This window comes from Chlorocebus sabaeus, chromosome 7, assembly GCF_047675955.1.
Source record: "Chlorocebus sabaeus isolate Y175 chromosome 7, mChlSab1.0.hap1, whole genome shotgun sequence".
Lineage (NCBI taxonomy): Eukaryota > Metazoa > Chordata > Mammalia > Primates > Cercopithecidae > Chlorocebus > Chlorocebus sabaeus.
Window position 1 is genome coordinate 102,681,900 of NC_132910.1, and position 27,946 is coordinate 102,709,845.

General features: G+C 42.4%; 1 long non-coding RNA gene across 2 annotated transcripts; it reads left to right on the forward strand.

The window, feature by feature from the left end:
- The first annotated feature begins 52 nt into the window (after nucleotides 1-52).
- LOC140712111 (uncharacterized) lies at nucleotides 53-27,946 on the forward strand. 2 transcript variants are annotated; one of them, XR_012093560.1, is made up of 4 exons: nucleotides 53-207; nucleotides 3,540-3,715; nucleotides 9,368-9,478; nucleotides 27,679-27,946. It is a non-coding gene; the product is annotated as an uncharacterized lncRNA (long non-coding RNA). The 2 variants fall into 2 exon arrangements; XR_012093561.1 differs by lacking the exon at nucleotides 3,540-3,715 and adding an exon at nucleotides 26,794-26,887.

The window sequence follows — 27,946 nt, forward strand, 5'->3', positions numbered from 1 at the left end:
CTCGTATTTTCTCCCTCTTCTCTCTGTTTTGATCTACTAATACTTCCACGTTTCTGTTTCCCTTCCTAGCCTGGCTTTTCTACTCTTGGAGAGGCACTCAAAGAAGGCTCACAGCAGGTGAGCAGAAGGCAAGAGATACGAAAAGAAGCCAGGTAGTGGGGTAATCAGGAGGTCATGTTGTGGAGCCAGAGGTCAGAGCACTTTGAGGTCAGTGTTTCTGGTATGGGGGATCCTATCTCTGCTAGAGCATAAAGACACAGAAGATGTTTTCTGAAATCATTCTTTCCTCCAGAGCTTTCTAGTTTGGTTGAAAACAAAGCGATGAACAAGCTCCTAGAGGAGAAAATAATTTCACCTTCCACTTTACAAAGTAATTTCAGCTTTTATTTTAGATTCAGGGGGTACATGTGCACATTTGTGACATGGGTGTACTGCATGATGCTGAGGTTTGGGATATATTGATCTGTGATATCATCACCCAGGTAGTGAATATAGCACCCAATAGTTTGTTTTCAAACCCTTTCTCCCCTCCCTCCCTCCCACCTGTACTAGTTCCCAGTATCTATCATTGCCATCTTTATGTCCATGAGTACACAATGTTTAGCTCCTACTTATAAGTAAGAACATGCAGTATTTGGATTTCTGTTCCTGAGTTAATTCGCTGAGGTTGATGGCCTTCAGCTGCATCCATTGGGTTTGCTAGGTTTTCTTCTAGGATTCATATAGGACATGATTTTGTTCTTTTTATGGCTGCATAGTTTCCATGGTGTATATGTACCAGTTCTTTATCCAGTTCACCATTAATGGACACCTAGGTTAATTCCATGCCTTTGCTATTGTGAATAGCGCTGCAATGAACTTGCGAAGTGCATGTGCATTTTGGGAAGAACGATTTATTTTCTTTTGGATATATACCTAGTAATGGGATTTCTGGGTCAAATGGTAGTTCTGTTTTATGTTTTCTGAGAAATATTCAAACTGCTTTCCACAGTGGCTGAACTAATTTACCTTCCCACCAGCAGTGTATGTGGTTCCTTTTCTCTGCAGCCTCACCAGCATCTGTTGTCTTTTTGACTTTTTAATAACAGCCGTTCTGACTGGTGTGAAATGATATGTCATTGTGGTTTTGATTCACACTTCTCTGATTGTTAGTGATACTGAACATTTTTTTCATATATTTGTTGGCTGCTTGTATGTCTTCTTTTGAGAAGTGTCTGCTCATGTCTTTTGCCCTTTAATGGGGTTGTTTGGTTTTTGTTTGTTCAATTGTTTAAGTTTCTTATAGATTCTGAATATCAGATCTTTGTGGGATGCATAGTTTGCAAATATTTTCTACCATTCTGTGGGTTGTCTGTTTACTCTGTTGATGGTATTGTTTTGTTTTGTTTTGTTTGTTTGTTTTGCTGTGCAGAAGCTCTTTAGTTTAATTAGGTCCCACTTGTTAATTTTGTCTTTGTTGCAATGGCTTTTGAGGACTTAGTCATAAATTTTTTCCCAAGGCCAATGTCCAAAATGGTATTTCCTAGGTTTTCTTCTAGGATTCTTATAGTTTGAGGTCTTACCTTTAAATCTTTAGTCCATCTTGAGTTAATTTTTGTATACAGTGCAAGGTAGAGGTCCAGTTTCATTCTTTTGCATGTGGCTAATCAGCTATACCAGCACCATTTATTGAATAGGGAGTCCTTTCCATATTCCTTATTTCTATCAACTTTGTCAAAGGTCACATAGCTATAGGTGTGCAGCTTTATTTCTGGGTTCTTTGTTCTGTTTCACTGGTTTTTGTAGCAGTGCAATGTTGTTTTGGTTACCGTAGCCTTATAATATAGTTGGAAGTTGGGTAATGTGAAGCCTCCAGCTTTTTTCTTTTTTCTTAGAATGCTTTGGCTATTGAGGTTCTTTTTTTGTTCCATATGAAGGGATAGTTTTTTCTAGTTCTGTGAAAAATGTTATTGATAGTTTGATAGGAATAACATTGAATCTGTGGTTGCTTTGGGCAGTATGGCCATTTTAACAATATGGATTCTTCCAACCCATGAGCATGGAACATTTTTCCATTTGTTTGTGTCATCTCTGATTTCTTTCAGCAGTGTTTTGTAGCTCTTCTCATAGAGATCTTTAATCTCCTTGGTTAGATATATTCCTGGGCAGTTCTTTATGTGTATGGCTATGGAAATGGAATTGCATTCTTGATCTGGTTCTCAGCTTAAACATTATAGGTGTATAGAAATGCTACTGATTTTTTTACATTGATTTTGTATCCTGAACTTTACTGAATCAGTTCCAGGAGGCTTTTGACGGGGTCTTTAAAGTTTTCTAGTTACAGAGTCATATCATCAAACTTATTTCTTTCTCTTGAGTGATTGCTCTAGCTAGGACTTCTTTGCTTTACCCTTTGCACAGTGTTTTGCTTTCTGTTCTCTACCTTATCTTCTTTTTTAAGTGTAGATAGTTGTTGGGGCTGGAAAACTAGACTTGGGAGCCAAGGCAATGGCTAAGTTGCATAAAGAAAAGACACAGATATCTAATGAAGTAAATCTATAAAGACAATAGGAAAAAAACTGAGGATGATAATAATGGTTGTTATAGGTTCAGAATCCAATATATTCAAAGAGCTTTCTGTATATCACCTCATTTAATCATCTCAATAATTTTTGACCCCATTAGGGGCCAAGAAGAAATCATGCGCCCAAGTAGAGAAAGAATAAAAGGAGAAACCAAAGAGAATAAGAGAAATCAAGATGTGGGGTATAAGAAGGTGAATGCCTAGAATATGTGCCACTTCTCTCTTTTTCAGGCCTGTGACAGGCATGTTAATCAGTCACAGCATCCTAGATGTAACTTGAATTTTCTTCTCCACACAACACTCCAAGCAACCATTACTAACTGGTAGAAGCAAGCACTCAATTTTAAATGTATTTGCTATGCTTAGTGTTCTAAGAAAATCAGACAAAGTTCTAAAAGGGGAAGGGTTGGGAGATGCCAGCTGCTTCAGAGGGCCATGCTGAATAGCCCTGATTGTCCGGGTAGTACCTGGTAGTACCTGCAGTGAGGGTGTTTTCTGTTAAGGGGCGGGAGGGTGGTGGGATCCGTGCTGCGAGAGGTTAAGAAGGTAATGGAAAGAGAAGTAGAGGCTGCGGGTGCTGGCCACCTGTTCCTTGAATTTGCAAGCAAAATAGGTTCAAAAGTTGCTCTGACAGGTAGTAGGGTCCAGCAAGAGAGAGGAACTGGATATCATGACAGAGGCCATAAGGAGAGAGAAGCTGAGAAGCCTAGAGACCACAAATGTGAAAATGCTTCAAAGACTATGAAGTGCTATACAAACATGCAGAAAAGAACATAAAATAGTAAAATATTTGACTCTTACCTTTTCCTAATTAAAAATAATAGGTGTATAAGCCATTTTCTCCCAATGTCATACACATCAGGTACTTAGTCTCCATTGAACTGATAGGATCAATGGCATTAAGCAGCCAGGATGTGGGATGTGTGTTCCAAAGGCCTGTTTCTTATTGTCTCAGTTGTCATTTTTATATTTTAAGGACAGATCTTGCTGTGAGTAATTGGAAAGCGTGGGCTCTCTCATAACCACAGTTCCATCACTGCCCCTCAACTTGACCACGAAGTCCATACAGACTCCGCTCCACCTTGGCTCCTTCAGAGCTCAGCTTCGATGTACTCCCCAAATTGCTGCAACCACCTCCTCCCTGTCCTGCTGGTAAATAACACCCGCCCCCCACCCACCCGAGGCATTTTTTCACAAACACTATCGCTACAAAATATTTCTACTAAATGCTCACAAAACAAACAAAATCCATCTGCTATTACTTTCAGAAAATCGTGCCACAAGCAGGCTTCCCACATCACACTCTACGGCTGTGTTATCTTGTAGTTAAGGTGAGTTTCAGCATCATTCAGCCACAGACAGGAGGGGAGAAATTGTTTTAAGGTCCAACTAACATGGATGATATTTTCCTTGAGACACATCCTCCAGGAGTTACCACGACACTTTTCCTACCCATGCTCTGTGTTGAATAACAAAAGCTACAATTTATTGTGCAGCTAATTTGTGCCAAATACTTACAAAAGTTATTTCTAATCCTTCTAAGTTGAGCAGGGGAGGATCCTGTGGTAGACATAGAGAGACGTCACTCAGGATTTGTTCACCAGCAGTGGGGTGCGGCCAGCAAATGACCTCAAGCTGTCAGCAACTTTTGGGTCTTCCTCAGTTGCAGAGGACTGCCTGTCTTTCTCAGGGCAGCCTGCATCCTTGTAAATGCCCAGCCATTGTAGCCCGAAGTGGAACATTCCATCAGACAATTCTCATGCCCCAAAGCTCTGGGGTCAAGGCTTTGTTTGGTCTTCATCAAAGTTCAGCTTCTTCCTCTGCCTAATCTTGTGTCTTCCTGCTTTTTCTCAAAAGTTCCGATCCCTAGTAAACATCTTGTACTACAAACTCAGTGTTTGCTTTGAATTCTGTTCCCAGTCTATAAAAGGAGATAGCACCTCCTATGGTTATTATAAAGACAAAACAAGATCATGCGTAGTAGAGTGCTTTTCACCATGTCTGGGATATAGAACACACTCAGTAAATACTTGGCCATGTCCAAAGTCACACAGCTAGAAATTGTCAGATCCAGGACTCCAACCCCTCTGCCTAACGCCTTGGCCCCAAGGTTGGTTTGGAACTCTCTCATGATACTTCTCTTCTGCTGCTTTGTTTCATGGTTATTTGCCTGTTATTATATCCCTGCCATCTAGCTGCTAAGTTCTTGGAACAGAGATTATGCTGTATCCACCTGCGACCCCAAGGCCTAGCAGGGGCCTTACACAGTGGGTGATGCTCCATTGTTGTTTAATGAGTGAATGACTGTATGCCTGACTAAATTGCCAACTCTTTTAAACTTCCTGTGGGGCCTGGAAAAAAAAAATTAGATCATTTAAGATGCCCAGGTTTTACTTGATGTTTCTGGGTTTCCCAGTCTTACCTACGCCTATTTTATGGGAACCTCTAAACTAATAAACCTAAACACCAGTCTGAACAGGACAAGGGAGTGACTGTGTTGGACCAGGTTGCAGGGTTTTGAGTGAGAGGCTAGAGCTGGAATCACACTGGGGAGCTGCCATGTGCATAGCCCAGATCCCTCTGGGGTTGTTGGCCGGGCAGGGGACACTGAGCTGGCCCTGCCGCTGCTCTCAGCATGGGCCCCTGCTCTGGGGTGAGGGGTAGGCAGAGAAACCTCCCTACCCTAGCAACTTCTGTCTATCAAAACAGGCTTCCTGATGGGTTTTCTCACTCACTTTCATGAGCCAAGTACTTGGATGTAAGACTAAAAGGATTTGTCCAAATTCTGAAAACTTGGATGTAATAGTTTCTACAGAACACTCTGGCAGAATAATCTGAAAAAGTATTTCTTAGTAGAAAGTAACACCAGCATATCATGAAACAAGTCCGCTTGGGTGAGCCAATCTCCTTTCTGATCTTCCCAGGATTCTTCCTTGCCACGAGAAGAGCTGGGAATTCACTGCAAGGTGGGCCTAGTCCAAAGTCAGAGTACGTAAAACTGTTTTTCCTTTGTCTACCTCCTCAACTCATTTTCACTGTGAGGGAGATTTTAAACAGAATTCTTTGATGTTTAATTACCTTCCAGCAGAATTAAATCTTTAAAGAGGAACCCAGAGAGGAAAATGCTTAACCTAAAGGTTTTAATGGTGGAATTTGAGACCATATGACACTGTCCTATCCCAGCAACTGCCTCCACTGTGTGTTAAAGGCAGGTCTTGCTCACAACGTCTCTGCCATGCTCTCTGCCAAGGACCGTGGCAGTGTGGGATGCCACATGTTTAAGTAAAGGTGATAATCTAGGTTCTATTGGGCCAAAACACCACATGATTGGATGATATAGGTAGAGGAAACAGAGCAGGAGAAATTAAGACATACACTATGAAGAAATGGAGGAAAAATATTTTTTTTCAGATGAGAATTGAAGTAAGATGGAACTCATGGGGCAGAAAGCAGTTTGGATTGGCAAGAACTCTCAGGCTAGTTAGAATGCCTCCTCAAGGAGGTGGGAGGTAAGGTAGAGATGCTGGATGGGTCTGGGTTTCTTTTTGTTTGTTTGTTTAAAGCATTTCTCCCCTCAATTATAAGTAGTACATGCCTATTGTAGAAATTTTGTAAAACAGATAATTATCGAGATGAAAGTTAAAAGCCATATATGAAGATTCTACGGCCTAGAATCAGCCATTCTTGACATTTTGGAATGTTCCCGAATGGTCTTTAGAAATTATACACACGTGTATTAATTTTTTTCCCAGAAATGTTTTGGTTTAATAGACTGTCCATGTTAGTATGTAAATCATAGTAAATTTCATATCTACTATCTTTTGATTTCCAGGCCTGCTCTAACAATGTGACATGATGTGCCCTTCTAGACATGGGCAATATTAATGATGACACGTGAGTTTGCATTTGTATGGTGGCTGTATTTAACATCATTGCTGAAATCTTTCCTAATTCTGATAGTCCATATGGAAATTTTCAAGGATTTTCCACATCAAGAAATCATAGTACTTGTGAATAATGCCAGCGCTGTCTCTTCCTTTTTAGTCCATTTACTTCTGAATTTTTTTTCTTGATATACTCTGTTGGGTAAGATCTCCTGTAGAACAATGTTGAATAGAACTTGGGACAAAGGACCGGGTATCCTGTAAAGCTTCTAATGTTTTAAAAGTGTAAAATTAAAGACTTGTTCATAATAAAAACTGTTCACCAACTATAAATGAAAAATTTTTTCAAAACTTGATGACAAACATCTACCAAAAATCTAAGGAGAATATTCTACTTTTGACACATATTGCCCATGTCTAGGAGGATAAATGCATATTAATAATTGAATATGCATGTGAATGCATATTAGTTAGGAAACCTAGAAATCAAAAGGTAATGAATATGATATCAATATTATGCACATATTAAAATGGGCATCCTTCTAAATCAAAGCCTTTCTGGAAAAAATGTAACATGTTTATGTAATTTCTTTAAGGCCAGTAGGGAGCATTCTAATATGTTAAAAATGGTTGACTCAAGATACTGAAATTTATGTTTATAAAAGACAAACAAGTTTTAAGACAAAAATAATTTATAGGGAAAAAGATAAAGCATGAAATAATGATAAAATGAAAAATTCACTAGGAAGATAAGGCATATATATATATATATATATATATATATATATATATAATTTTATTTTATTATTATTTTTTTTTGAGACAGAGTCTTGCTCTGTCACCCAGGCTGGAGTGCAGTGGTGCAATCTTGGCTCACTGCAAGCTCTGCCTCCCGGGTTCATACCATTCTCCTGCCTCAGCCTCCCAAGTAGCTGGGACTACAGGCACTGCCACCGTGCCCGGCTAATTTTTTTGTATTTTTAGTAGAGATGGGGTTTCACCATGTTAGCCAGGATGGTCTCTATCTTCTGACCTTGTGATCCGCCCGCCTCGGTCTCTCAAAGTGCTGGGATTACAGGCATGAGCCACTGCGCCCGGCCAATAAGGCATATTTTTAAGAAACAATTTTGTAATCTCTGTCTTTTTGTGGGTAAACTTAATATAATTATATTTATTTTGAATATTTATATTTTTAGAAGTACATATTCAATTTTTATTCTTTTAGCGGTTACCCTTGAATTTTTAGCCTACATACTTGATTTAAGAAATCTAACATTAAATCAACACATCCCCCCTCCATGGAACAATACCAGAGCCTTAGAATGTTTTAATTCTGGTGACTCTCACTTATGATCCATGTCATTATCTAAAATTTTGGTTCTGTTTTGTTTTTAAATGCCCTGAAATTAGTCATTGTATTATGTATAGAGTTTTTGTTTTGTGTTTCTTTCGTTTCTACAGTTGGTACTTATTTGGACTTCCCTTTGTATTTACCAACTTATTTGCTCCACAATGTTTTATGTGTTCCTCTTCTACTTTCTAGGTTCAATTTATTTCTAAATAAATAACTCTCTTCAGTAGTTCTTTCAGCAATGACTTGTGAGTGATAAACTCTCTTTGCTTTGTTTTGCCCTCACTCTTGAGTGATGGTTTCTCTAGGTATACAATTCCTTGTTGACGATTATATTCCTGAATACCTTGAGGATAGCATTCCACTGTATCTGGGCTCTATTTTTTCTGATGAAATATCAGTCCATTTATTGTTTCTTTTTTTTTTTTTTAAAGATATCCATCTTCCCTATCCTCCAAATTCTTAAAATTTCTGTATCATTTTTCATCTCTTTATTTTTCAGTGCTGTAAACACAACTCTTAATGGCAATGTGTTTAATTTTATAAACATACATAATTTACTCAATTGTCTCCTTAACTGAACATTTATATTTGTTTGCTTTTTAAAATTAACTGTTCATGCTGGGATTGACATTGAGTATACATATATTTTTCCATACATTGCATATTAAAAGTTACATGCAATACAAAGTAATGAATTGAGTTAGGAGGAAGGGAAATTATTCGTAAGAAAACAATAAAACAAAGTACAGGGTAAGCACAGAAAAATTAATTCTACTTTTTCCTTGAGGTAAGCAATGAACCTAAGGTGCTTAAGGGGAGATGGGAACATGGTTTAAATATGTTTTACATTGTCCATAAAATAAAATTGAATGAATCACTCAAGAGAAGCAAACTATTTTCCCAACACTGTTATAAGTGAAGAAGAGACCCATGGCATGATACTGACATGCAATTCAGTCATGGTGATTCTAAGAGGGGTTGAAACAATGTGTTTCATATATACAACTTCCTGAGAGTCTGGCTTCCTCTATGGGTAATGTTCTAAATATTTCCTACAGGGTCTTTTTTTTTTTTTTTTTTTTTTTTTTGAGACGGAGTCTTGCTCTCACTTAGGCTGGAGTGCAGTGGTGAGATCTCAGCTCACTGCAAGCTCCGCCTCCTGGGTTCACACCATTCTCCTGCCTCAGCCTCCCAAGTAGCTGAGATCACAGGCGCCCGCCACCACGCCTGGCTAATTTTTTGTATTTTTAGTAGAGACGGGGTTTCACCGTGTTAGCCAGGATGGTCTCGATCTCCTGACCTCATGATCCGCCTGCCTCAGGCTCCCAAAGTGCTGGGATTACAGGCGTGAGCCACCGCGCCCGACTTCCTACAGGGTCTTAATTGGCAGACTGTGAAACTTCTGGAATTGTCTGTCAAGTTTGCATGTTGCATTTTGGGGTACAGGGATTCGAGGCTGTTGCTGTTAGTCCTGTCTGATCTTGTATAGGGATCCACTCCAGCATGAGACCTGAGTTGGCTCAATTATCATATGGTGAAGCTTGTTTATGCTCTGCCTCTTTCTAGATCTGCACAGGAAGCACAAAGCTCTGGTTACCACTGGAAGCCATCTCACCCCCATAAACCAGCCTTAGGATGCCACTGATGCTGGATGGCAGAATGGAGTAACAGAGAGAAGTAAGTTGTTGATGACACCATTCACTGCTGATTGTACCATGTCTGGAATCTGCTCTACATCTAGATTTCAGCTATTTCCAGATATTTTAATCGAATGTAAGCCAATGTGAATCATGTTTTTATGACTTGCATCAGTAAGCATTGTAACTGATACAGAGATGCATAATTTGCCATTGAAGAAACTATGACTAAACGGATGTAAGAATCAGTTAACTATAAAAATGGATGACAGACTGGGTGTGGTGGGTCATGCCTGTAATCTTAATGCTTTTGGAGGCTGAGGTAGGAGGATCACTTGAGCCCCAGAATTCAAGGTTACAGTGAATTTCGATCGTGCCACTGTACTGCCGCCTGGGCCACAGCAAGACTCTGTCTCAAAAAAGAAAAAGAAAAGAAAGAAATAAAAAGGAAAAGAGAAAGAAATAGATGACAGGTCATAAGAGTTGTCACATAATGTTTTCTAAGCACTAGGCAGTGGTCTTCGTATTCTATATACGTTAATTTATCATCATAAGAACTCAGTACGATTGGTATTATCATCCCCATCATTATCTCATTATCATTTCCATTTACAGAAGTAGAAAGTGAGTCACAAAGGTTAAATAACTTGGCTGAGTTCACTCAGCTGCTGAGCTCAAGCAGCCTGGCCCCAGACCCTGGGTGCTTAACCACAATACTATATTGCCTCTCAGTGAAGTACACGGACCACCTACAGAGGTCACATTTCTTCCAACCTGGGATTTTGTGTAAACATTGGACAGCACAGAGGTCATGATTTTAAACCTTGGCAAGAACCTGGAGGACAGCTATTCTGAGTTGCCAAGGAATTGGCAGTTATACAACTTCAGTAGTCAGTGGGGAAGGGAGGACAGCATACAGGTTAAGAGCAGGAATTGGTACTCAGCCTGAGTTGAATCTAGCTCTGCTGCTTACCAGCATTGTGATCTAATCTGTGGGAGTTTTATTTTCTGCAGCTATAAGGTGGGGGATAGTAATCTCCAGCTTGCAAGGTTTTACAAGGTTTAAATAAGATGATGTGTACAGAGGATGGACTTCCTACCGAGAGACCACAACTTAGAATGGACGGTCTCTGGCCTCTGTATGAGTGTGGGGAGGCCTGGTGGTCAGTCTCTGTACAGCAGGGTATCAAGGCACAGTGCCTGATTTGGAGAGTAGAATAAAAAGCAGATGCTGCTGGGCGCGGTGACTCATGCCTGTCATCCCTGCACTTTGGGAGGCCGAGGCGGGTGGGTCACGACATCAGGAGATCAAGACCATCCTGGCCAACATGGTGAAACCCCGTCTCTACTAAAAATACAAAAAATTAGCTGGGTGTGGTGACGTGTGCCTGTAGTCCCAGCTACCTGGGAGGCTGAGGTAGAAGTATTGTTTGAACCTGGGAGGCGGAGGTTGCAGTGAGCCGAGATCACACCATTGCACTCCAGCCTGGTGACAGAACGAGACTCTGTCAAAAAAAACCCCAAAAAACAAAAAGGATGCTTTATTGGTATGAGACACCTGGAATAGCAAATTCACACAGACACAAAGTAGAATAGGGGTAATCAGGGACTGGGGTAAGCGGGAAAAGGGAGTTTGTGTTTAATGGGTACAGTGTTTCTGTTTGGGGGGGGATGGATGGGGTGATGGTTGCACGACAATGTGAAGTATTTAATGCCACCGAAGTGTACACTTAAAAAATAAACTGACAAATTTTATGCTGTGTGTACAATAAAAGAATGAGGAAAAAAAAAAAAAGCAAGAGCTCATGATAGTTACTGGTTAAGGGACAGTTGGGATGATGATCTCTGGCTATGAACACCATGAACAGAAACTCTGGTATGAAAATTTAAAACCCATAAAAATAATGAGATGATATTTTTAGAGCACTTTTTATACATAATATCTATTTGATCACAATCATTAGTTTGCATAACAAAAAAAGTAAAAAAATCATGAGGTAGCGAGGATAGCAAAAGGTCATTTTCCATTGCCTTGCTGTTTGGAAACATTATATTTCAACCCCTGCCATGGACTTGCTCTGTGGTGAAAGGGCTCTGACCCACACATATTACCAGGAGGCAAGAAGCTCATAACATGTGTCCCTCCAGCTCTACAGATGGAGGTGAGGCTTTCCTCGGAGGCCCCATTCAGTTCCCATAGTCCTCACTGAGCATGCTGTTAAGCCTCAGCCTTAAAAATAAGAAGTGTCTAATAAAAAAAAGTGCATGACCTCCTGTGACTAACAGAAAGAAAAAAAATCTAGCTCTAAACTTTTAAAAGAAAGTGCATTTTTATAATAACAATAAAATCCTCCCAATCAAGCCTTTAAGAGGCAGACTGCATCCCCATCTTTGCCTGGGGCCCATAACTATCCTTAGCTAATCTTTCTCTGACAGATAAAGAGCTGCTATATCCGTTCTTATAGCTCAATTTTAAACTTTATTCAGAGAAGTGGGGAGAAGAAGCCCTGGATGAGAATAAAGAATGAATGTTTGAGAGTGGGCAAGGGGAAGAGAAAGATGGGATTACTTATTTGCAGAATAGATGCTTGTAGGGAAAGCAAATCTAAGATCCAAAGCCCTGTGGTTTGTTCAGGGATACTTTAGACAAATCTTTGAGGCTGCAGGGTCATATCTAGGTCAGTTATCTACAGAATTCCATATTTACTCCAATCCAGCCTTGCTGGAGGTGTACCTTCAGGGAGGGTTATTCTGACAGATAGAATGGGTGCCCAAATGACTGCCTTCTGAATGAGGAGAGAACAAGAGGAGTTTTTCACAGGCTGTGACAAGTGCAAAGGTGAGAAACAAGCAGAAAGCATTTGTGAGAATTCTAAGTCCCCACCAATGGTCCCCAAGGAAAGCTATGAAATCTTCTGTGCAAGATATCTCAAAAAATAAGAAACATATTTATCAGCCTAAGATGGCTTCCATTTAACTCTGTACTAGAGGTAGATCATTCTAAAGGGCCATTCGAGTCCTACGGTGCTGTATCTTCATGAAATTGATATTCTTAGTCAATATGGACCTTGTTAGAAGGCTCTGGGAGGGTGTCCCCTCAGCTCACATAGACCCCTTTCTCTATGACCTGCCCTTTTCTTATGGATGGGCAGAGGCAGCCATGTTTGTACTCTTTGGTTTCATCCTCCTGGCTATAGCTGATTGGACCCTGACCCAGGAAAAGCTGGTTAAATTCTTACTCCCAGGGTGTTAAGGGTATCTAGATTGGTATTGTTTGTTTGCTAGAAGTAAAATGAACTCAGAATCCTTGAAGATACCGTCATTTGTCATGTCTATGGAAAAGTGAAAAAAGTGGTCTGTTCAGAGAAAAAGAGCTAAGAGTGTTGGTGGTTCCTGTAATCTTTCTAGTCCTCAGTTCTAGCCCTTTTAAAAGATCTGGCTATACTTGGGTTCTATGAGCTGTGTCAATCCTTCCAGTAAATTATTATGTCTTAAACTAGCCAGAGTTGGTTTCTGTTACATGCAACTAAAATAATCTTAAGTATTTTCAGCTCAAATGTGGGGCAAGAAATCTGTGTCTATACAGAAGACTATTAGACTGACATTTGTGGTATGCATCGTCTCTGAGTTTGCTATCTCATGGGTAGTTTCTTATGTCAAGGATGTCCCAATCTCCTTCCATGGGGCCCACCTCCTGTTTCTTCAGATCCCATCTAGATATCTGGGGAAATCACCAAAGGATCCCAAACTAGGCATTACCTTAATTATTCTTTTCTCAACCTCTCTCCCAATCATCCAATCCCTCCTCAAATCTTTTTGGTTCTACTTCCAAAATTGATCCCAAATCTATTCACTTCTTTTTATTTGTATAGTGGCTACCCTAAGCCATCAATGCCTTTAGTTTGGATTACTGCAATGGCTTCTGAGCTGGCCTCTGGCCTCCCTGTTTGTTCTCTCTCCTCTCCCAATACATTATCTACATGGCAGCTAGATTGATCTATTTGAAATGTAAATTAGATCATGTCACCTTCCTACCTGAAACGTCCTGTATTAGTTAGGATGCAGGCTGAGTTGATATAACAAAGAAACCAAAAATGCAATTGCTCAAGCAAAGGAAGGCAGATGATTCAGGGCAGGCAGGTGACCAAGTTGTGTACAGCCATGAAGGGAACCAGAGTCCTTCCATCTTGGTGCTCACCATGTCATAAGGTGCTACCCTACACTCTCCAAAGTCAAAGCTGGTTCTCTAGCTAGATGCATGCACCAACCACTGAGATGAGGAAAAGAGAAAGTGGAGGGCACATGCTCAAACATTTCAAGAACTAGGTCCGGAAGCAGCATACATCACTTCTGCACACGACGTGTTGACAGGAGCATAATCCTATGGCCTCACATATATGCAAAAAAGACTGGAAAATGGACTTTCTAATCGTGTGGGCATTTGCTGGCTAAAACTCAAGCATTCTAGGACTAAAAAAAAAAGGAGAAACTGGATGGGTGGGGGCAGAGGGAGACAACTGATAGTCTTTTCCACACTCCCTAATGGCTGCCCATGCTTGCACAGTGAAGTCTAAACATTTCATGATGGCCGCCAAGGGCATCTGGCCTTTCCCTATGTCCTCTTGCCGCTCTTTCCTTTGCTCGTGGGGTGGCACAAGGACCTCTCTTCTTTCTGCTCCTGGAACATGCCAAGCCTGCTCTTGCCCTGGAGTATTTGCACTTGCTGTTCCTTCTGCCTAGAAAGTTCTGAAATCATGTCACCCCACGCCTAGCTCCTTCTCATCCTTTGGATCTCAGCTCAAATGCACCTTCCTTGGAGAAGCCTTCCCTGCTCTTTCTGTCTGCATTGTCCAGGCTCCCGTGGCTTACCCTTCTCCATCACTTTCCATCATTGTTCTTTATTTTGTTGACTTTGTATCATTTTAAAATTTATCTGAATTTATCTTGAGTGTTTGTTCATATGGTCACTTATTTGCTTATTTATCTGTTTCCCCCACTCCTCACCTTAGAATTTGAGCTTCCAGAGAGCAAGGACTTTGTCTGAACTCTTTACCACCCTAGATCAGTATGGGGGACAGTACCTGGCTCATGGTACAGACTCAAGTATTGGCTAAGTGAATCAGTGCTCAGCTTGGATCTGGTGCCAGCATTCCTAAATAGAAGCTTTTCTCTTAAATTTTGGGAATAATCTCCCATCCCTATCTTCTGCCTCCAAAAAGTGTCTTACCTTGCTGGAGACATGGCCCCTCTTTAATGGGTCCTGGTTCCTTGCTGTGGGGCCAAGTCAGTGTCATTTGTTCTATAACCTCATCACCCACTGGGCCAATTCAATCTGCTTTCCATTCCTGAGATGTCTACGAAACCTGCCTGCCACCTACATCCCTGGAAACTTGGGGAATGAATCAGTTACCTGAAATAAGGGAATAATTTTTTATAACTGATTTAATCATGTGCAGGATGACTTTCAAACTGACTTTGATTAATGGATCTTCCAAACAACACCATCTCCTAACCCCCACACAGCCCTCCACCACCTTGTCCCCTGTGCACTGGGAGGAAGTTGAAGGGTATAGTATTTATAACAAGCAAGTTGAGTGCTAGAATTCCCGGAGAGTTACACAGGATGAGAACCTGGCCCAATAATAATAATCCTAAACGTTCTTTATATGTTATTTCTCTGCCAAAGTCATCTAGGGAGCTACCAAAAGGACCATGCAGGAAAATTCCACTGTCAGCATGTGCCAAAAGTCTTAATGAGGAAGGTTCAGGGGTTTTAATTAAAAAGGGTTCATTCAGTGGCCTTTCTGCAGTCAGAATAAAGTCTTTTCCTAATGTGTGTGCCGTGGCAGTCGATCCTGGGAAGATGATCTTGCCATCTTTAGGCCCATTTATCTAAGGCAGGCAGACTCCCAAGCCTATCCTGAGACATTGCTCTGCCCAAAATGAAATTCCATCCTCAAGAGCCAACTTTGCTGAAGTATTGTCAGCTCCTGTGGAGGGAGGGTGGCAAAGGTCCTGAACACCTGGAGAAAGCCATCTGTGGGGTGTTCCTTCTCAATAGTGCTTAATACAGTATTAAGCAAAGATTTCTCTGGATCACGAATAAGTGTGGCTGTCAGTATAACTGCCACTGTTGAGTTAAATAAAAATTGAAACATCAGAAAGAGCATTTTAAAAAACCCCAGTAATCATTTTACCCATTACTTTACAAATAGGTTTCTACTTACTGATTCCTATGAGAATAAAAATGCCATAAGGGGGAGAAAAAAGCTCTTCTTTTTAAGTCAAGCTGGAGAATGAGTGTGTCAGAACACCCAGGAGAGATATTCAAGCTTCTAGCTCCATCTTAGATCTGTGGTCTGATGTCTGATGGGACCTGGGTCTCACTAGCAAGACATGGCAGGTACTTTTCAGCTGTTTTCTGATGGGAAGCTGAGCTGCGCAGTCGGGAGAGGAAGCTATGTGTACCTGCAAGTTCTGGTGGATGAGACCACAGGCGTTTGCAGATCCTGCATGTTAAGCTGTTGACCTAGAGACCTGCAAAGTTCCAAGGAGCTCGTTTCTGCTCAGAGAAAACAGCTCTGATTGGCAATAGCAGCTAATGAATTCTTACTTGGAGGCAAACATTGACTTCACCTTTGAACCACAAAGAGCCTTTGGGAAGCTCAGAGCATTTTAAGGAATTCTACTTTCAAGCTGAGGATTTAGGCCAGATAACGTCAGTGGGATGATGAAAGGTCAGCATCCTAGCATCCTACAGACAGAGGACTTGAGGAGTATTGGGCCAGCAACCTGCCCCTCAAATGGGGTCAGTGCTCAAGCCAGCTGCTAATCCCATTTAAAGACATTGCTAGCACTGAAGGTTCATGTGACCTCATAGATGCCATCGATGTTAGAATCAGAGGGACTTGTGACCATTTCCTCTTTTTTTTTACTGAAGAAGAGGATGAGGATCAGGGAGGTGCCCATGATCATGATCTTGTTTACAACACAGCTCAAATATTTCCTGGTCAGAAATATCCAGGACCAGCTTTGGTGATGTGACAGATAAATAGAGATAAATATTTTGTAGTGAAAATGACCAGAAGCTCTGAAAACCAGAGGCAGATGCAAGTCCACAAGAAGCATGATTGGAATGCCCCTGGCACACCTGCTGTGGAACACAAGGTGGGAGAGACGCAGGTGGACGCATTCCCTACCTCCCACTAGGAGCATCTGCCCAAGGACTGATGCCTGCCTGGCCAGAATGTCTTGACATGAACTTCCAAGCATTGAAGGGAAGGCTGATGGCCCTGCAAGAAACCGAAAGGAATGCCAGTTGTAGATTGCAGGCTCATCAGTGAGCGCAGGACTGTCACCACTCAAGCACCACCACCACCATGGCCAGATGTTGAGAAGCAAGAAGACAGAAATAAAGAGGCAGAAAGAAGGACACGAAAACCTACCTGTTGCAGCAATAGTGAAAAGTCCAGAGAGGCTTGCTCAGAACTCTAGCCTTTGTCACTTTGTAGGTTTATAGTTATTCCTTTAGGAAGGTTTTTATTGTGCGTGTGTATATTAACAATGAATATTGAGCAAGCCTTTCCTGGGTATCAATTTTGTCTAAGGCACCATGCTGGAGCAGTGAATAGGACACAATCCCAGACTGGAGAATCTCTAGACAATGCCATGTGAAAAGTGCCGTAGAAGGAGTCTGAGGTGCCATAGAATGAGAGTGGGAAGGGAGTACCAATGTCTAATTGCAAGAATCGAGCACTGCTTTACAGAGAGTGACATATGTACTCAGTCTTCTACTTCACAGGGTGAAAGAATGGGGCTTTGTGTTCTAAGCCAGGAGTCAAAAGGCAGACTTTTTCTCTAAAGAGCCAGATGGTAAATATTTTAGGCTTTGCAGGTCATAAGATCTCCGTTTCAACTACTAGAGTAGTTGCAAAAGCCACTACAGGCAATACATTAATGAACTGGTATGTCTGGGTTCCAATAAAACTTTATTTACAAAAACAGGCGTCAGGTCAGAATAACCGAAAGTCACTTTTGTCAACTGGTATTCTAACCCTTTGATGAGCCAAATCCCGTTTAATGCTCACAACAACCCACTCGGGTAGGTACAGATGAAAGAGAACTTAGGCAACTTGCCCAGAGCAATACAGCCAGTAAAGGGCTGAGGCAGGATTTGAACTCAAACCATCTGCTTTCAGAGTCAAATCCCCAGCCCCTCATACTTCCCTTATTTTTAAGATAAACTTACAAATCATTATCACAATTCCCTTATTTTTAAGATAAACTTACAAATCACATCCCCCCAACCCCATTTCTTCCCTCCCTGTCCCTTCTGTCATTTCCTTGCTTCTGTGTCTTTTGTCTTTTATTTTTCAAACACAAACAAACATATTTTTTGAACTTCTATAATTTGCCCAGCACAGAGCCAGGCACTTTGGAGAAAACATCAACAGAAGATAACACAGAATCCCTGCATTCTGTTGGTTTATCATCCCATCAAGGACACAAGACACATAGAAAAGAATAAGAAAGTCCCGGGGGAGGCAGGAAGCCTCCTTCCCGCTCTGGGGGGCTTGTCCCAGTTGGAGGAGGTCCACCTGTGCGACTCAGCTGACCACTCTCCATCCAGTCGTCCCCAGAAAGGAGGAGGGTCATGTTTTAACTGGAGAGCCATGAAGAGGAACAGGGCTCACAGAGCCACGCTCCCTTCCTTCCGCTTCCTGTTAGGAGCCAGGCTGCCCACAAGAAGTGCTTGCTTTGCTCTCTCCTCTGTGATCATTGGCAAGGGCGGGATCTGTGCCCCAGGGAAGAGCTGTCCCCAGGGATGCCTGTGACTGTGAATTCTGCTAGTCTAACAGCACATTTATCAACAATGAAGATGTTATTTTGGTCTCCACATGCCCTATTCTTTTGTCTTATTTCTCAATTAGTTTGTGACTTGCTGGGGATGCCTGGCATTATTAAGCAGGCCTATTGAATCCCCCAACAGCTGATGCCAGAGAGCATATGAGAAGTGCCCTCTGCTTCCTCCTTCCTCTGAAAAAAGGACACAGGGTGCTGGTCAGAGTTTGGAGGAGGGAGAAGAGGTCTCTGTGGCCTTGGAGGAAGGTTAGGAGGCTTGGATAGCTTCACTGAGGAAACAGACAAGTCTTCAGGGAGAAATATGGTTCAGAATGGCTAATCTTAGAGCACATGTTTGTTGCTGTTTGGAATCAGGACCTTGAGGTCCCCACGCTTTGAAGAATTTTCCTCAGGGCCTGTTCTCGGGGAAGAAGAAAGTCTGGCTCAGAAGCTTTATATGGACACAAAGGATGATTTCAAATGTCCAGTATGTGCATTGAATGATAGAAACTTAGAATTAGAAGGAACTGTAGAGATAATTCTATCTAATTCTACAGCAGTGAATCTCAAACATGGGCTGCCTCAGAATTACCTGGGGAGTTGAAAAAATATGGATATTCAGTTGCCACCCCTGGAGATTCTGATTCAGTTCTGGGGCAGCCGTGGTGATGGTGGTGGTGGTGATGGTGGAGTGGTATTTTAATAAGCTTCCCAGGTGATCAGGCAGTGAGGTTTGGCACACCTGGCAGGTGATCATCCAACATTCATTTCAACACTCCCAATGATTGGACTCACTGAAGTGGCATTGTCGTCTGGAAGAAATACCCGAGGTTCATTGTCTCTCACCAAGGAAATCAAGTACACGACACACAGGAAGTGGGTTTAGGAGTGGAGGTTTAATAGGCAAAAGAAAGAGAAAGGAGAATAGCTCTCTCTCCTGCGAGAGAGGGGCACCTGAGTGGGACTTCTGGCCCACTGCCAAGTGCACAGGATTTTATAGACAGGCTTGAGGAGGTGGTGTCTGATTTACAGAGGGCCCAAAGATTGGTTGGACCAGGTGTTTACATAGCATGCAAGGAAGCTGGCTGCCCCACCCTAATCTTCTGTTATGCAAATGAAGTCTTTGCCTGGCCCATGCCATGTTGCCTGCTCCTTACTGTACACATGGTTGACAAAGAAAAGGGAAGATGTAGCTGCCATTTTTAACATACCTAGTCCCCTTACTATTGGCACAGCTGCTGGTATTCATTTATGCAAGCTTCTAGCTTGCCTTTCTCTATCTGTAGCTAGACTTTACAGGCTGATCTTTGTTAGAAAAGAAAATGATTTGGGGGCTGCTTTGTATTAAAAGGAAAACCTTACCTTACCTTTTTGTTTTGTTTTGTTTTGCTTTCTTTGTTTTTTTTTTTTTTTGAGACAGAGCCTCACTCTGTCACCCAGGCTGGAGTGCAATGGTGCGATCTCAGCTCACTGCAACCTCTGCCTTCTGGGTTCAAGTGATTCTCCTGCCTCAGCCTGACAAGTAGCTGGGATTGCAGATATGCACCACCACGCCCAGCTAATTTTTGTATTTTTAGTAGAGATGGGGTTTTGCCATGTTGGCCAGGCAGGCCTCGAACTCCTGACCTCAAGTGATCCGCCTGCCTCAGCCTCTCGACGTGCTGGGATTACAGGTGTGAGCTACCCACCGCATCCAGCCAATAATACATTTTTTAAAAGGCTGTTATTAGGAGATTCCACAAAAAGTCTCATAAACTGTTATATATGATACACAGAGCGGGCTTCGTGTCATGTTAGTCACACCAGTGATGCCAGTGCTCAGTCTGTGTGTGCATGTGGTCTCTCTTTCCTTAGACTCTTTCTTTTTTCATTCTTTCACTTTCTGTCTTTCTCTCTGCCCTTCTTCCTCTCTCTTTCCCTCCTTTCCTTTATTGTATCTCCTCTCTCTGTTGTCTCTTTTTCATTTGCTTTTTCTCTTTCCTTCTTTCTTCCTCCCTCCCTTTCTTTCTTCTTTATTCTTCTTTATTCTCTCTCTCTCCTGCCTTCCCTGCTGTTTCGTGTGTGTGTGTGTGTGTGTGTGTGTTGTGTGTAGAAAGAAGAACCTAGGAGACAGAGTTTTGTTTTAAAGAGTATTACTCCTAGCATGTACATGTACTATGTTTTGAAGAGTCTTACCTCTATCATGTATAATAGGATGTCAAATGTAGCTTTTATTTTGTTCTTTTTGAGTTTTGAGTTTTGGCCAAGGACTCAAAGTCTGAGAACAGGAAATGTCCAATCACCCATAGAAGAAATGTCAAGGGATTGTGAAGCAGATTTTGCAACGCTGAGCTTATGGCCCACCTTGGGGTGTATAAGAAATCCTTAAAGATACAAAAGTCAGAGGGAGACGATTTCTTTTGAGCGAGTTGTCAGGGTGCTGGGAACCTCCCTCAACTAAAGTCAAGGGAAGATGACCTCAGGTACTTCTCAGGGGGCTGACATGAGTCCCTGGACATTTAGAGTCTCCAGGCAGATTCTGGCTCCTCATGCGTGTCTGCAAATCAAAAGCTAGAGGCTGGCTGGGCAGTTGGCCAGCGGCAGAGTGGAAAGAAGGCTGCTTGGCGAAGAGCTCACCACTCAGAGTTGTGCTTCCTGAGCAGCAGTGTTGACCATACTGAAGATATCTGACTGCCAGTCATCTTGAGGGACTCTGGTCAAGGTGACCCCTGGATGGCAGCGTGCCCCAGCAGAAGTGTGGGGGACAGAGTCGGGGACTGCCTGGTGGTGACGATGTCGTAACAGGCAACATTGCTCAAGTTAAGGGAAACAGAATCTCCTTGCTGTTGGCTCCAGAATCCATGTTCTGCCAGTTTCTTTTATTGCTTTTTTGTTTTGTTTTGTGTGAGATAGGGTCTCACTCTGCCACCCAGTCTGGAGTGCAGTGGCACCATCTAGGCTCGCTGCAACCTCTGCCTCCCAGGTTCAAATGATTCTCATGCCTCCGCCTCCAGAGTAGCGGATTTGCTGTCTTGCCCGGCTAATTTTTGAATTTTTAGTAGAGATGAGGTTTTGCCATGTTGGCCAGACTGGTCTTGAACTCCTGGCCTTAAGTGACCCATCCGCCTCGGCCTCCCACAGTGCTGGGATTACAAGCATGAGCCACTGCGCCCGGCCATGCTCTGCCACTTTCTAACTGGGCAAGTTACATACCACCTTGTGCTTTAAAACCCCCACCTGCACTATACAAGTCTGTATCCAGGGAGCATCAGCACTAGATTACACCCATACGGGTCTTTCCAATTTTTCCCTTTAATCCTTTCTGCCCTGGGCTTAAGCCTGAGGGCCTTGAACTAGACCCTGTGAGTTGGAGGAGAAGTTAGCGAGAAAGGGGGCTTCCTCCTCACTGTGATGCTTCAGGCTCCTCCTTCTTCCCCCAGCCCTGCCCCAACAAGTTTCCCAAACTACAGCAGGCCCAAGCTGGAGGCAAGGGGGAAACATTAAATTAATACAATAGAAATCAAAAGTTAAAATACAGGCAAGAGATCGCGTTGGTCTGGCCTGGAGTTGGTATCTGGGTGTGACTGGAGGAGTTGTAAGATCTGCCTGGATGTTACCAGAGTGGAGAGGACCAGGGCCACAGGGAGCTCAGGTCAGCAGATTTCTTCCTGCTTGCAACCAGTATATCCAATAAGCTCCTTCAATAAATGTAAGCGTAGAGACTGTTTTGAAACTGGCTTTTCTGGCAATTACTTTTAATTCTGCCCATAGGCCTTTGGAACAGAGAAATATCTTTTAACTCTTTCACTTCATGGATTGGGTAAGCAATGATATTATTTCTGGGAGTAGTCACTTCCCCTCCATGACATGCGAATATTACTAGAAATACTGGAGTTTCTGATTTCTCTAGGAGAAACTGGGCATTTTCTGGAATGGGGAAAGATGAGACATGCTGGCCTCAATGCAAATTATCTATGAGGCGGACGTTCAGAACCGTTTTGGTAGCTCTGATTTTTGACAAAATCCATTCCCAGGTTATTCTGCAAGTTGTGGGAATCTTTCTGTTTTTTGTTTTTTTTCTTTAAGTGTTTGGGCAACTCCTTATTCTTGGGCAATTTTCTAATTTTATTTATTATTATTTTGTTGTTGTTGTCATTCCTATTTTTTTAGGAGATCCTCCTGTGGCTTGAAACTTCTAGCTAATGTTTAAAGTTGCCCCTGAATCACATGCCTTCCTTTTCTAACTGTTCAGGTATCTTTCATTTTGGCAAATGACAGTTACCAGCTGTGATTAAAATATGGAGCCAATGCTTTAGGACTGACACAGAGGATGGTCTTCCTGCAGGACAGATGGCACCTCCGGCATTACTCAGACCGACCATCTAAGCCCATGTTGCTTTGGACGTGTGCCTGAGGTCAAGGGTCCAACCAACTCGTGAGTAGGCCCCAGGCCAGTTTACCAGATGGATGAGGATGAAAACAGCCGACAGACCACGCAGGGCCTGGAGAGAGTCTGTGCAGAGGGAGCAGTTGCAGCATTTTACTATCTCCCTGAAGAGGCCCTCATACCTAATGCAAAAACTATGGTTTACCGCGAGACGTAGGCATTTAGAGAGAAATCTCTGCCCGTTCTGTCAAATGTCCTCAGACGCGGAATCAAACGAGAGAACTGAATCTTAGCCTTTATCTGAGTTGACCATAAAAGGCTCTTTGGAGACAGAAAACTGGAAGTTTGAATAGTCTGCTAACTATCCCTGTCATGGAAAATCCTGAGGGTAGAATGAGCACGCAGACTGCGTGGACCTGGCCATTGGGACACTGGAGTGATGGCCCCAGATGGCTCTGTGGACAGATTGGGGAGTATGGGGAGGGCATCCTCGGGCAGAAGAAATGGGTCTTCAAGACTGTGCTTCTTCCTGTTTTAGGGCATTTTTCGCCTCTGTCTTCTACAAAGTGTTTACGCCATAAAAACCCTGTCTTTTGCACAGCTGACATTGGAGTTGCCTCTCTTTGTGGCAATTGGCTGGCCCTGAATCCTGCCAATGAAGTATCGTGGCGACCCTTGCAGGGAGGCAGGGCTGGGATAATAAGAACATCACGTGCTGATCTGTGGATCTAAATTTATTTTTGTTGAACAGCAACATGCTTACCTGGTCAGGAAAGTTGGAAACGCAAGGTTGATGGCACGTATTCTTCCCCATTCCAGGTGACAGAAAAGAAGACAAGAAGGAGAGCTGAGGAAACTGATAACTATGCTTTTCAGAACTAGTTCTGCCTTAGGCTGCATATCTGAGTTTGAAAGACGTGATTTCCTCCACCCAGAGAAGGTGTCTTACAACAATGTGAATCATGCAATAGGATAATCAAAGAACCATTTGATAGAAAAGTCAGGAAGCTGGTGAGCCCCAGCATCACAAGTGTTCCCTAGCTGGGCATCACCTTTATAGAAGTACGGATGTGTGGCAAGGTACTTACGCCACATTCAATGCTGCACTCCTAGCCCTGATTCTTTGGATCCTATGCAGAACTTATCAAACAAACCTCACTATTTGCTAGACATTATCCTCAGCACTTTACAATTGTCAACTCATTTAGTTCTCATAGCAACCCTATGACATAGGTACAATGATCATTCGTGTTTTACAAATGAGAGATTAAGTAACTTCCACAAGGTCCTGTTATCCCAGAGCACATAGCTAGTGCGATGCAGACTGGGATTTGAACCTGGCTCCATAGTCCAAATTCTCAATAATTAGGCTTTGTTTTATACCCACTGACTATAGCTAATTAGCAACGCACATGTCTTTAGGCCTTTCTCCCCTATGAGATGAAGAGCTGCTATGGACAAGAATCATGTCTGGTTTAACCTTTGTTCCTCCCAGTGAGTAATACCTGGTACCTATTTGGCAGTCAATGAATGTGTTTGCAAACCACAACCCTAGGCACCACTGGCCATGCCATTATCTCCTCCAGGGCACAGGTTGTAGAATGAACAGCTTCTGCTCTTATTTTGCACCCCAGCTACTGCTCAGATGGTTTGCCGCAGTGCTTGCACTGTATACCCTTGACTTCTCCTGACTGTTTATTATTGCAGGAAGCAGCTTCGGGCAAACAGTTGGCTGCCAACTAGATGACCCACCTCTCGGGTCTGTCTGTTCTGGCCACAGATAGCCGCCCATGGCAATCCACAGCGCTTCCAAAAGCACCTCCTCCCTCAGGATTTCTCTCTCCTGCCCCTGGGAAGTTGCCTAGCAACCTCCTTCTTCCCCACTCCCCATGTGCAGCTCCACTCTCCTTTTCCTCACCCCATCACCACTCCGCAAGCTCTCTTCAGTGTCATTAACTCCTCCATCTCTCTGCTTCATCATCCCATTATCAAACTTTGCAGGGACTCCATTTTCACAACAAGCTCAGCCTGACCCAGAAAGCATCCTGTCATTTTCTTGTCTTTTACGGTTTTGTAGGATTCTTCATAGCATCCTTTTAATATTAACCTCAATATCAAACTGCCAGAGAAAGAGGCAAAGGTAACATGTAAACAAAAACAAAGAGAAAATAAACCAAAACAAAAAAAAAATCATGATTGGAATTTCCTAAGGGGGTTATTCAAGCTTCAGATAAATTTTCCCCCTTAAAAGAGTATTATATCATCCTGTCACATGTACCATATGATATGACATAAAGGTGAGATGGCATATGATATGATTAATTAACATAATATAAAACAGTATGACATAATATAGAATAGTATAGTACAAAAAAATAACATGGAACATTTTTACTTATGCTGGCACCATAATATATGCTTCCCCTGTTGCCCTGCTTCAGAACCTGGAAGAAAGGAGAGCTCCTGATTTTCTTTCCCTCTTGAAGGCCATCCACCTACAAGTAGCATGGTGTTGCTGGCACATTTGCCACGGTTTTGCCTGCTGTTGGCCAAGGGCATAGTCATTCCAGGCAGGCAACAGGTGATGCATTGCCAACCCCACCTCCTCTATAGAGAAACACAAGTTATCTGAAAAATAGAGAGTCTCCCTTTTCTATATTGGGCCAGGACATCAACTTGACATCAGCCCTGAGATTTCAGTAGCAAGTGTGCATCTCTCATTTCTGGCTTTAGGCTGTATTCCATCTACTAAACAGAGAAAAATGCAGGGTACCACCACAGCCATGCTGTCAGGAGGAGTGAGCCTGCAGGGCCCAGGGATTTGTTTCACCAAGAACACAACCCTCTGTCTTCTATGGCTTGTAACTGGCAGCCTCCAGAGTGCGAAGTTGCTGTAGAATAGGACTCAAAGGAACAACAATACTATAATGGTCCCCAGTGCTGCCTGCTATCTAGAATGATCCTCAAACTTAGGAGTCCCTTTGAGTTTTCCAACCCCATGGGGCTTCAGGCTGGACCTTGTAACCTGAACAGAGCAGACTGGGAGGGAGGCATGGATACCTTTGAGATAGCACAACTAGGTGTGCCTTTGACATTTGTGGAAGTAAGCATATGAACGGGATTTTAGACCCAATCAGGATCATCATGTACAGTTGTCTAGGTTGCACACTGCACAGCCTCTACAATCAAATTGGGGTAGCTCTGGACCTTTAGAAGCTCACTGCTGTTCAGTTATAGGGAGTGTCTTTTACTCCTCCATTTCATCCTACCATTTTTTCTTTCAGATCTGTTCTACCTGAACAAATAGCCATTTGTATAACTACATTTGCATCACATTCAAATGTAAAATCAACTCAGAAACTTTTCAATCTGTATCTCTTATTTTTACTGAGGACTAGTAGAGAAGAGGTAATGCAGAATGCACTCAGACCTGAGTCCAGCCTCACCTTTCCCTGGCTAAATCTAGACTCCCAGTTCTCTTTCTCTCTGGGTGCATAGTCCCATGTCTAAATCCAGATCAGACAGCAGAAGTATAGGAGCGGGCAGCTGGGAGAACCTGACTCTCAGGTCCAAAGAGACCGCCACAATTTACTAGTAAGAGTCTTTATCCAAATTCCCCCTCCTCATGGTAGTTCGTTTCAATGGACTGTTATTCTTTATCTCTCAGGCTCAGAAGACTGTATTCTGTTAAAATTGCTACCTTAATCCATGCGAGGAGAGTTGGAGGGCATGGATGTGGCAAGTAGTGATTGTTGCATACAAATTTTATATCACATGTTATAGAATTCATTATTCACTTGGCTGGGCGCAGTGGCTCACGCCTGTAATCCCAGCACTTTGGGAGGCTGAGGCAGGCGGGTCACAAGGTCAGGAGATCAAGACTATCCTGGCTAACATGATGAAACTCCATCTCTACTAAAAATACAAAAAAAAATTAGCCGGGTGTGGTGGTGGGCGCCGGTAGTCCCAGCTACTGGGGAGGCTGAGGCAGGAGAATGGCGTGAGCCCAGGAGGCAGAGCTTGCAATGATCTGAGATCACACCACTGCACTCCAGCCTGGGCAACGGAGCAAGACTCTGTCTCAAAAAAAAAAAAAAAAAGAAGAAGAATTAATATTAATTATTCACTACAGTTGTTCATTCCTTCAGAATTTCTTTCAAGGTATAAGTGTCAAGTTTTGGGAGAAACTTTGCTAAATGCCACAAGATAATGGGAAGAAATGTCTTGTCACCCTTGGGGAAGGCGGGTTTAATATGTTTTATGTTGTTATTATTATTATTAGGTTAATAGTAGTAACTACTACTTACTGGTGCCTGCTAAATGAAGGAGGCTTAGATAAATGGTTTATATTAATTTTCTTACTTAGTTTTCACAACAACCCTATGAAGTAGGTGCTCCTTTTCCCATTACACAGATGAGAAAACCAGGGTTCACAGAGGCTAAGTAACCTCTGGTGGCTGCTAGTCATCCAGATGTCAGAGCCTAAATGCCTCTTTCCAGATGACTTAAAGTTAACTTTAATAATTCATTCTGCTCTGAAGCAATTATATTCCTAAAGCAGAAAAATCCACATCCAATTTTATTTTCTAGATTAAGAAACTAGAAACACTGCTGATTATGAATATGGGCAGCAGCCGCTGGGAATTCTACTTCCCTCAACCTTTCAAGTTCTCTAGTTACTATATGGGAGTTTTTTTTTCTATAACATGATTTTTATTTTACTTTTGAAGTTGACAAATAATAATTGTACATATTCATGGGGTACATAGTGATATTTTAATACATATAATATATTGATCAAGGTAATTGGCATATCTATCATCTCAAACATTTATCATTTATTTGTGTTGGGAACATTCAACATCCATCTTGCTATTTGAAACAATGTATTATTGTTAACTAATAGTTTTTAACACTATCTCATCTCCTTTCTTCTCAGACTCCACTTAATACACTGCCTTGGTGAACAAATACATGTTTGATTCATTTAAGGATACACCAGTAAACCCATTTTCCCTCATTTCTCTTTGCAGTTTGCAGAATAAAGAAGGGACAATGCAGTCGCCAGGTCAGCATTAAGGGAAGGTTTGGCTGCATCGTCTGCCACTCTGCTGCTGCTGACTCTGCCAGTGGGGACAGCGCATGCTTCCTTCTACGCTTGCCTGAAGTTAGTAACTTCAGAGCCCCACAGCATTTCCGGAAGGAGTAAAATGAGCTACATGGTCCAGGTAGCTACTCCTAGGTAGAGTTCGCAATCAAAGGAATAGAAGCTGGGGAAGACAATAAAGCAGTCTTCTTCTT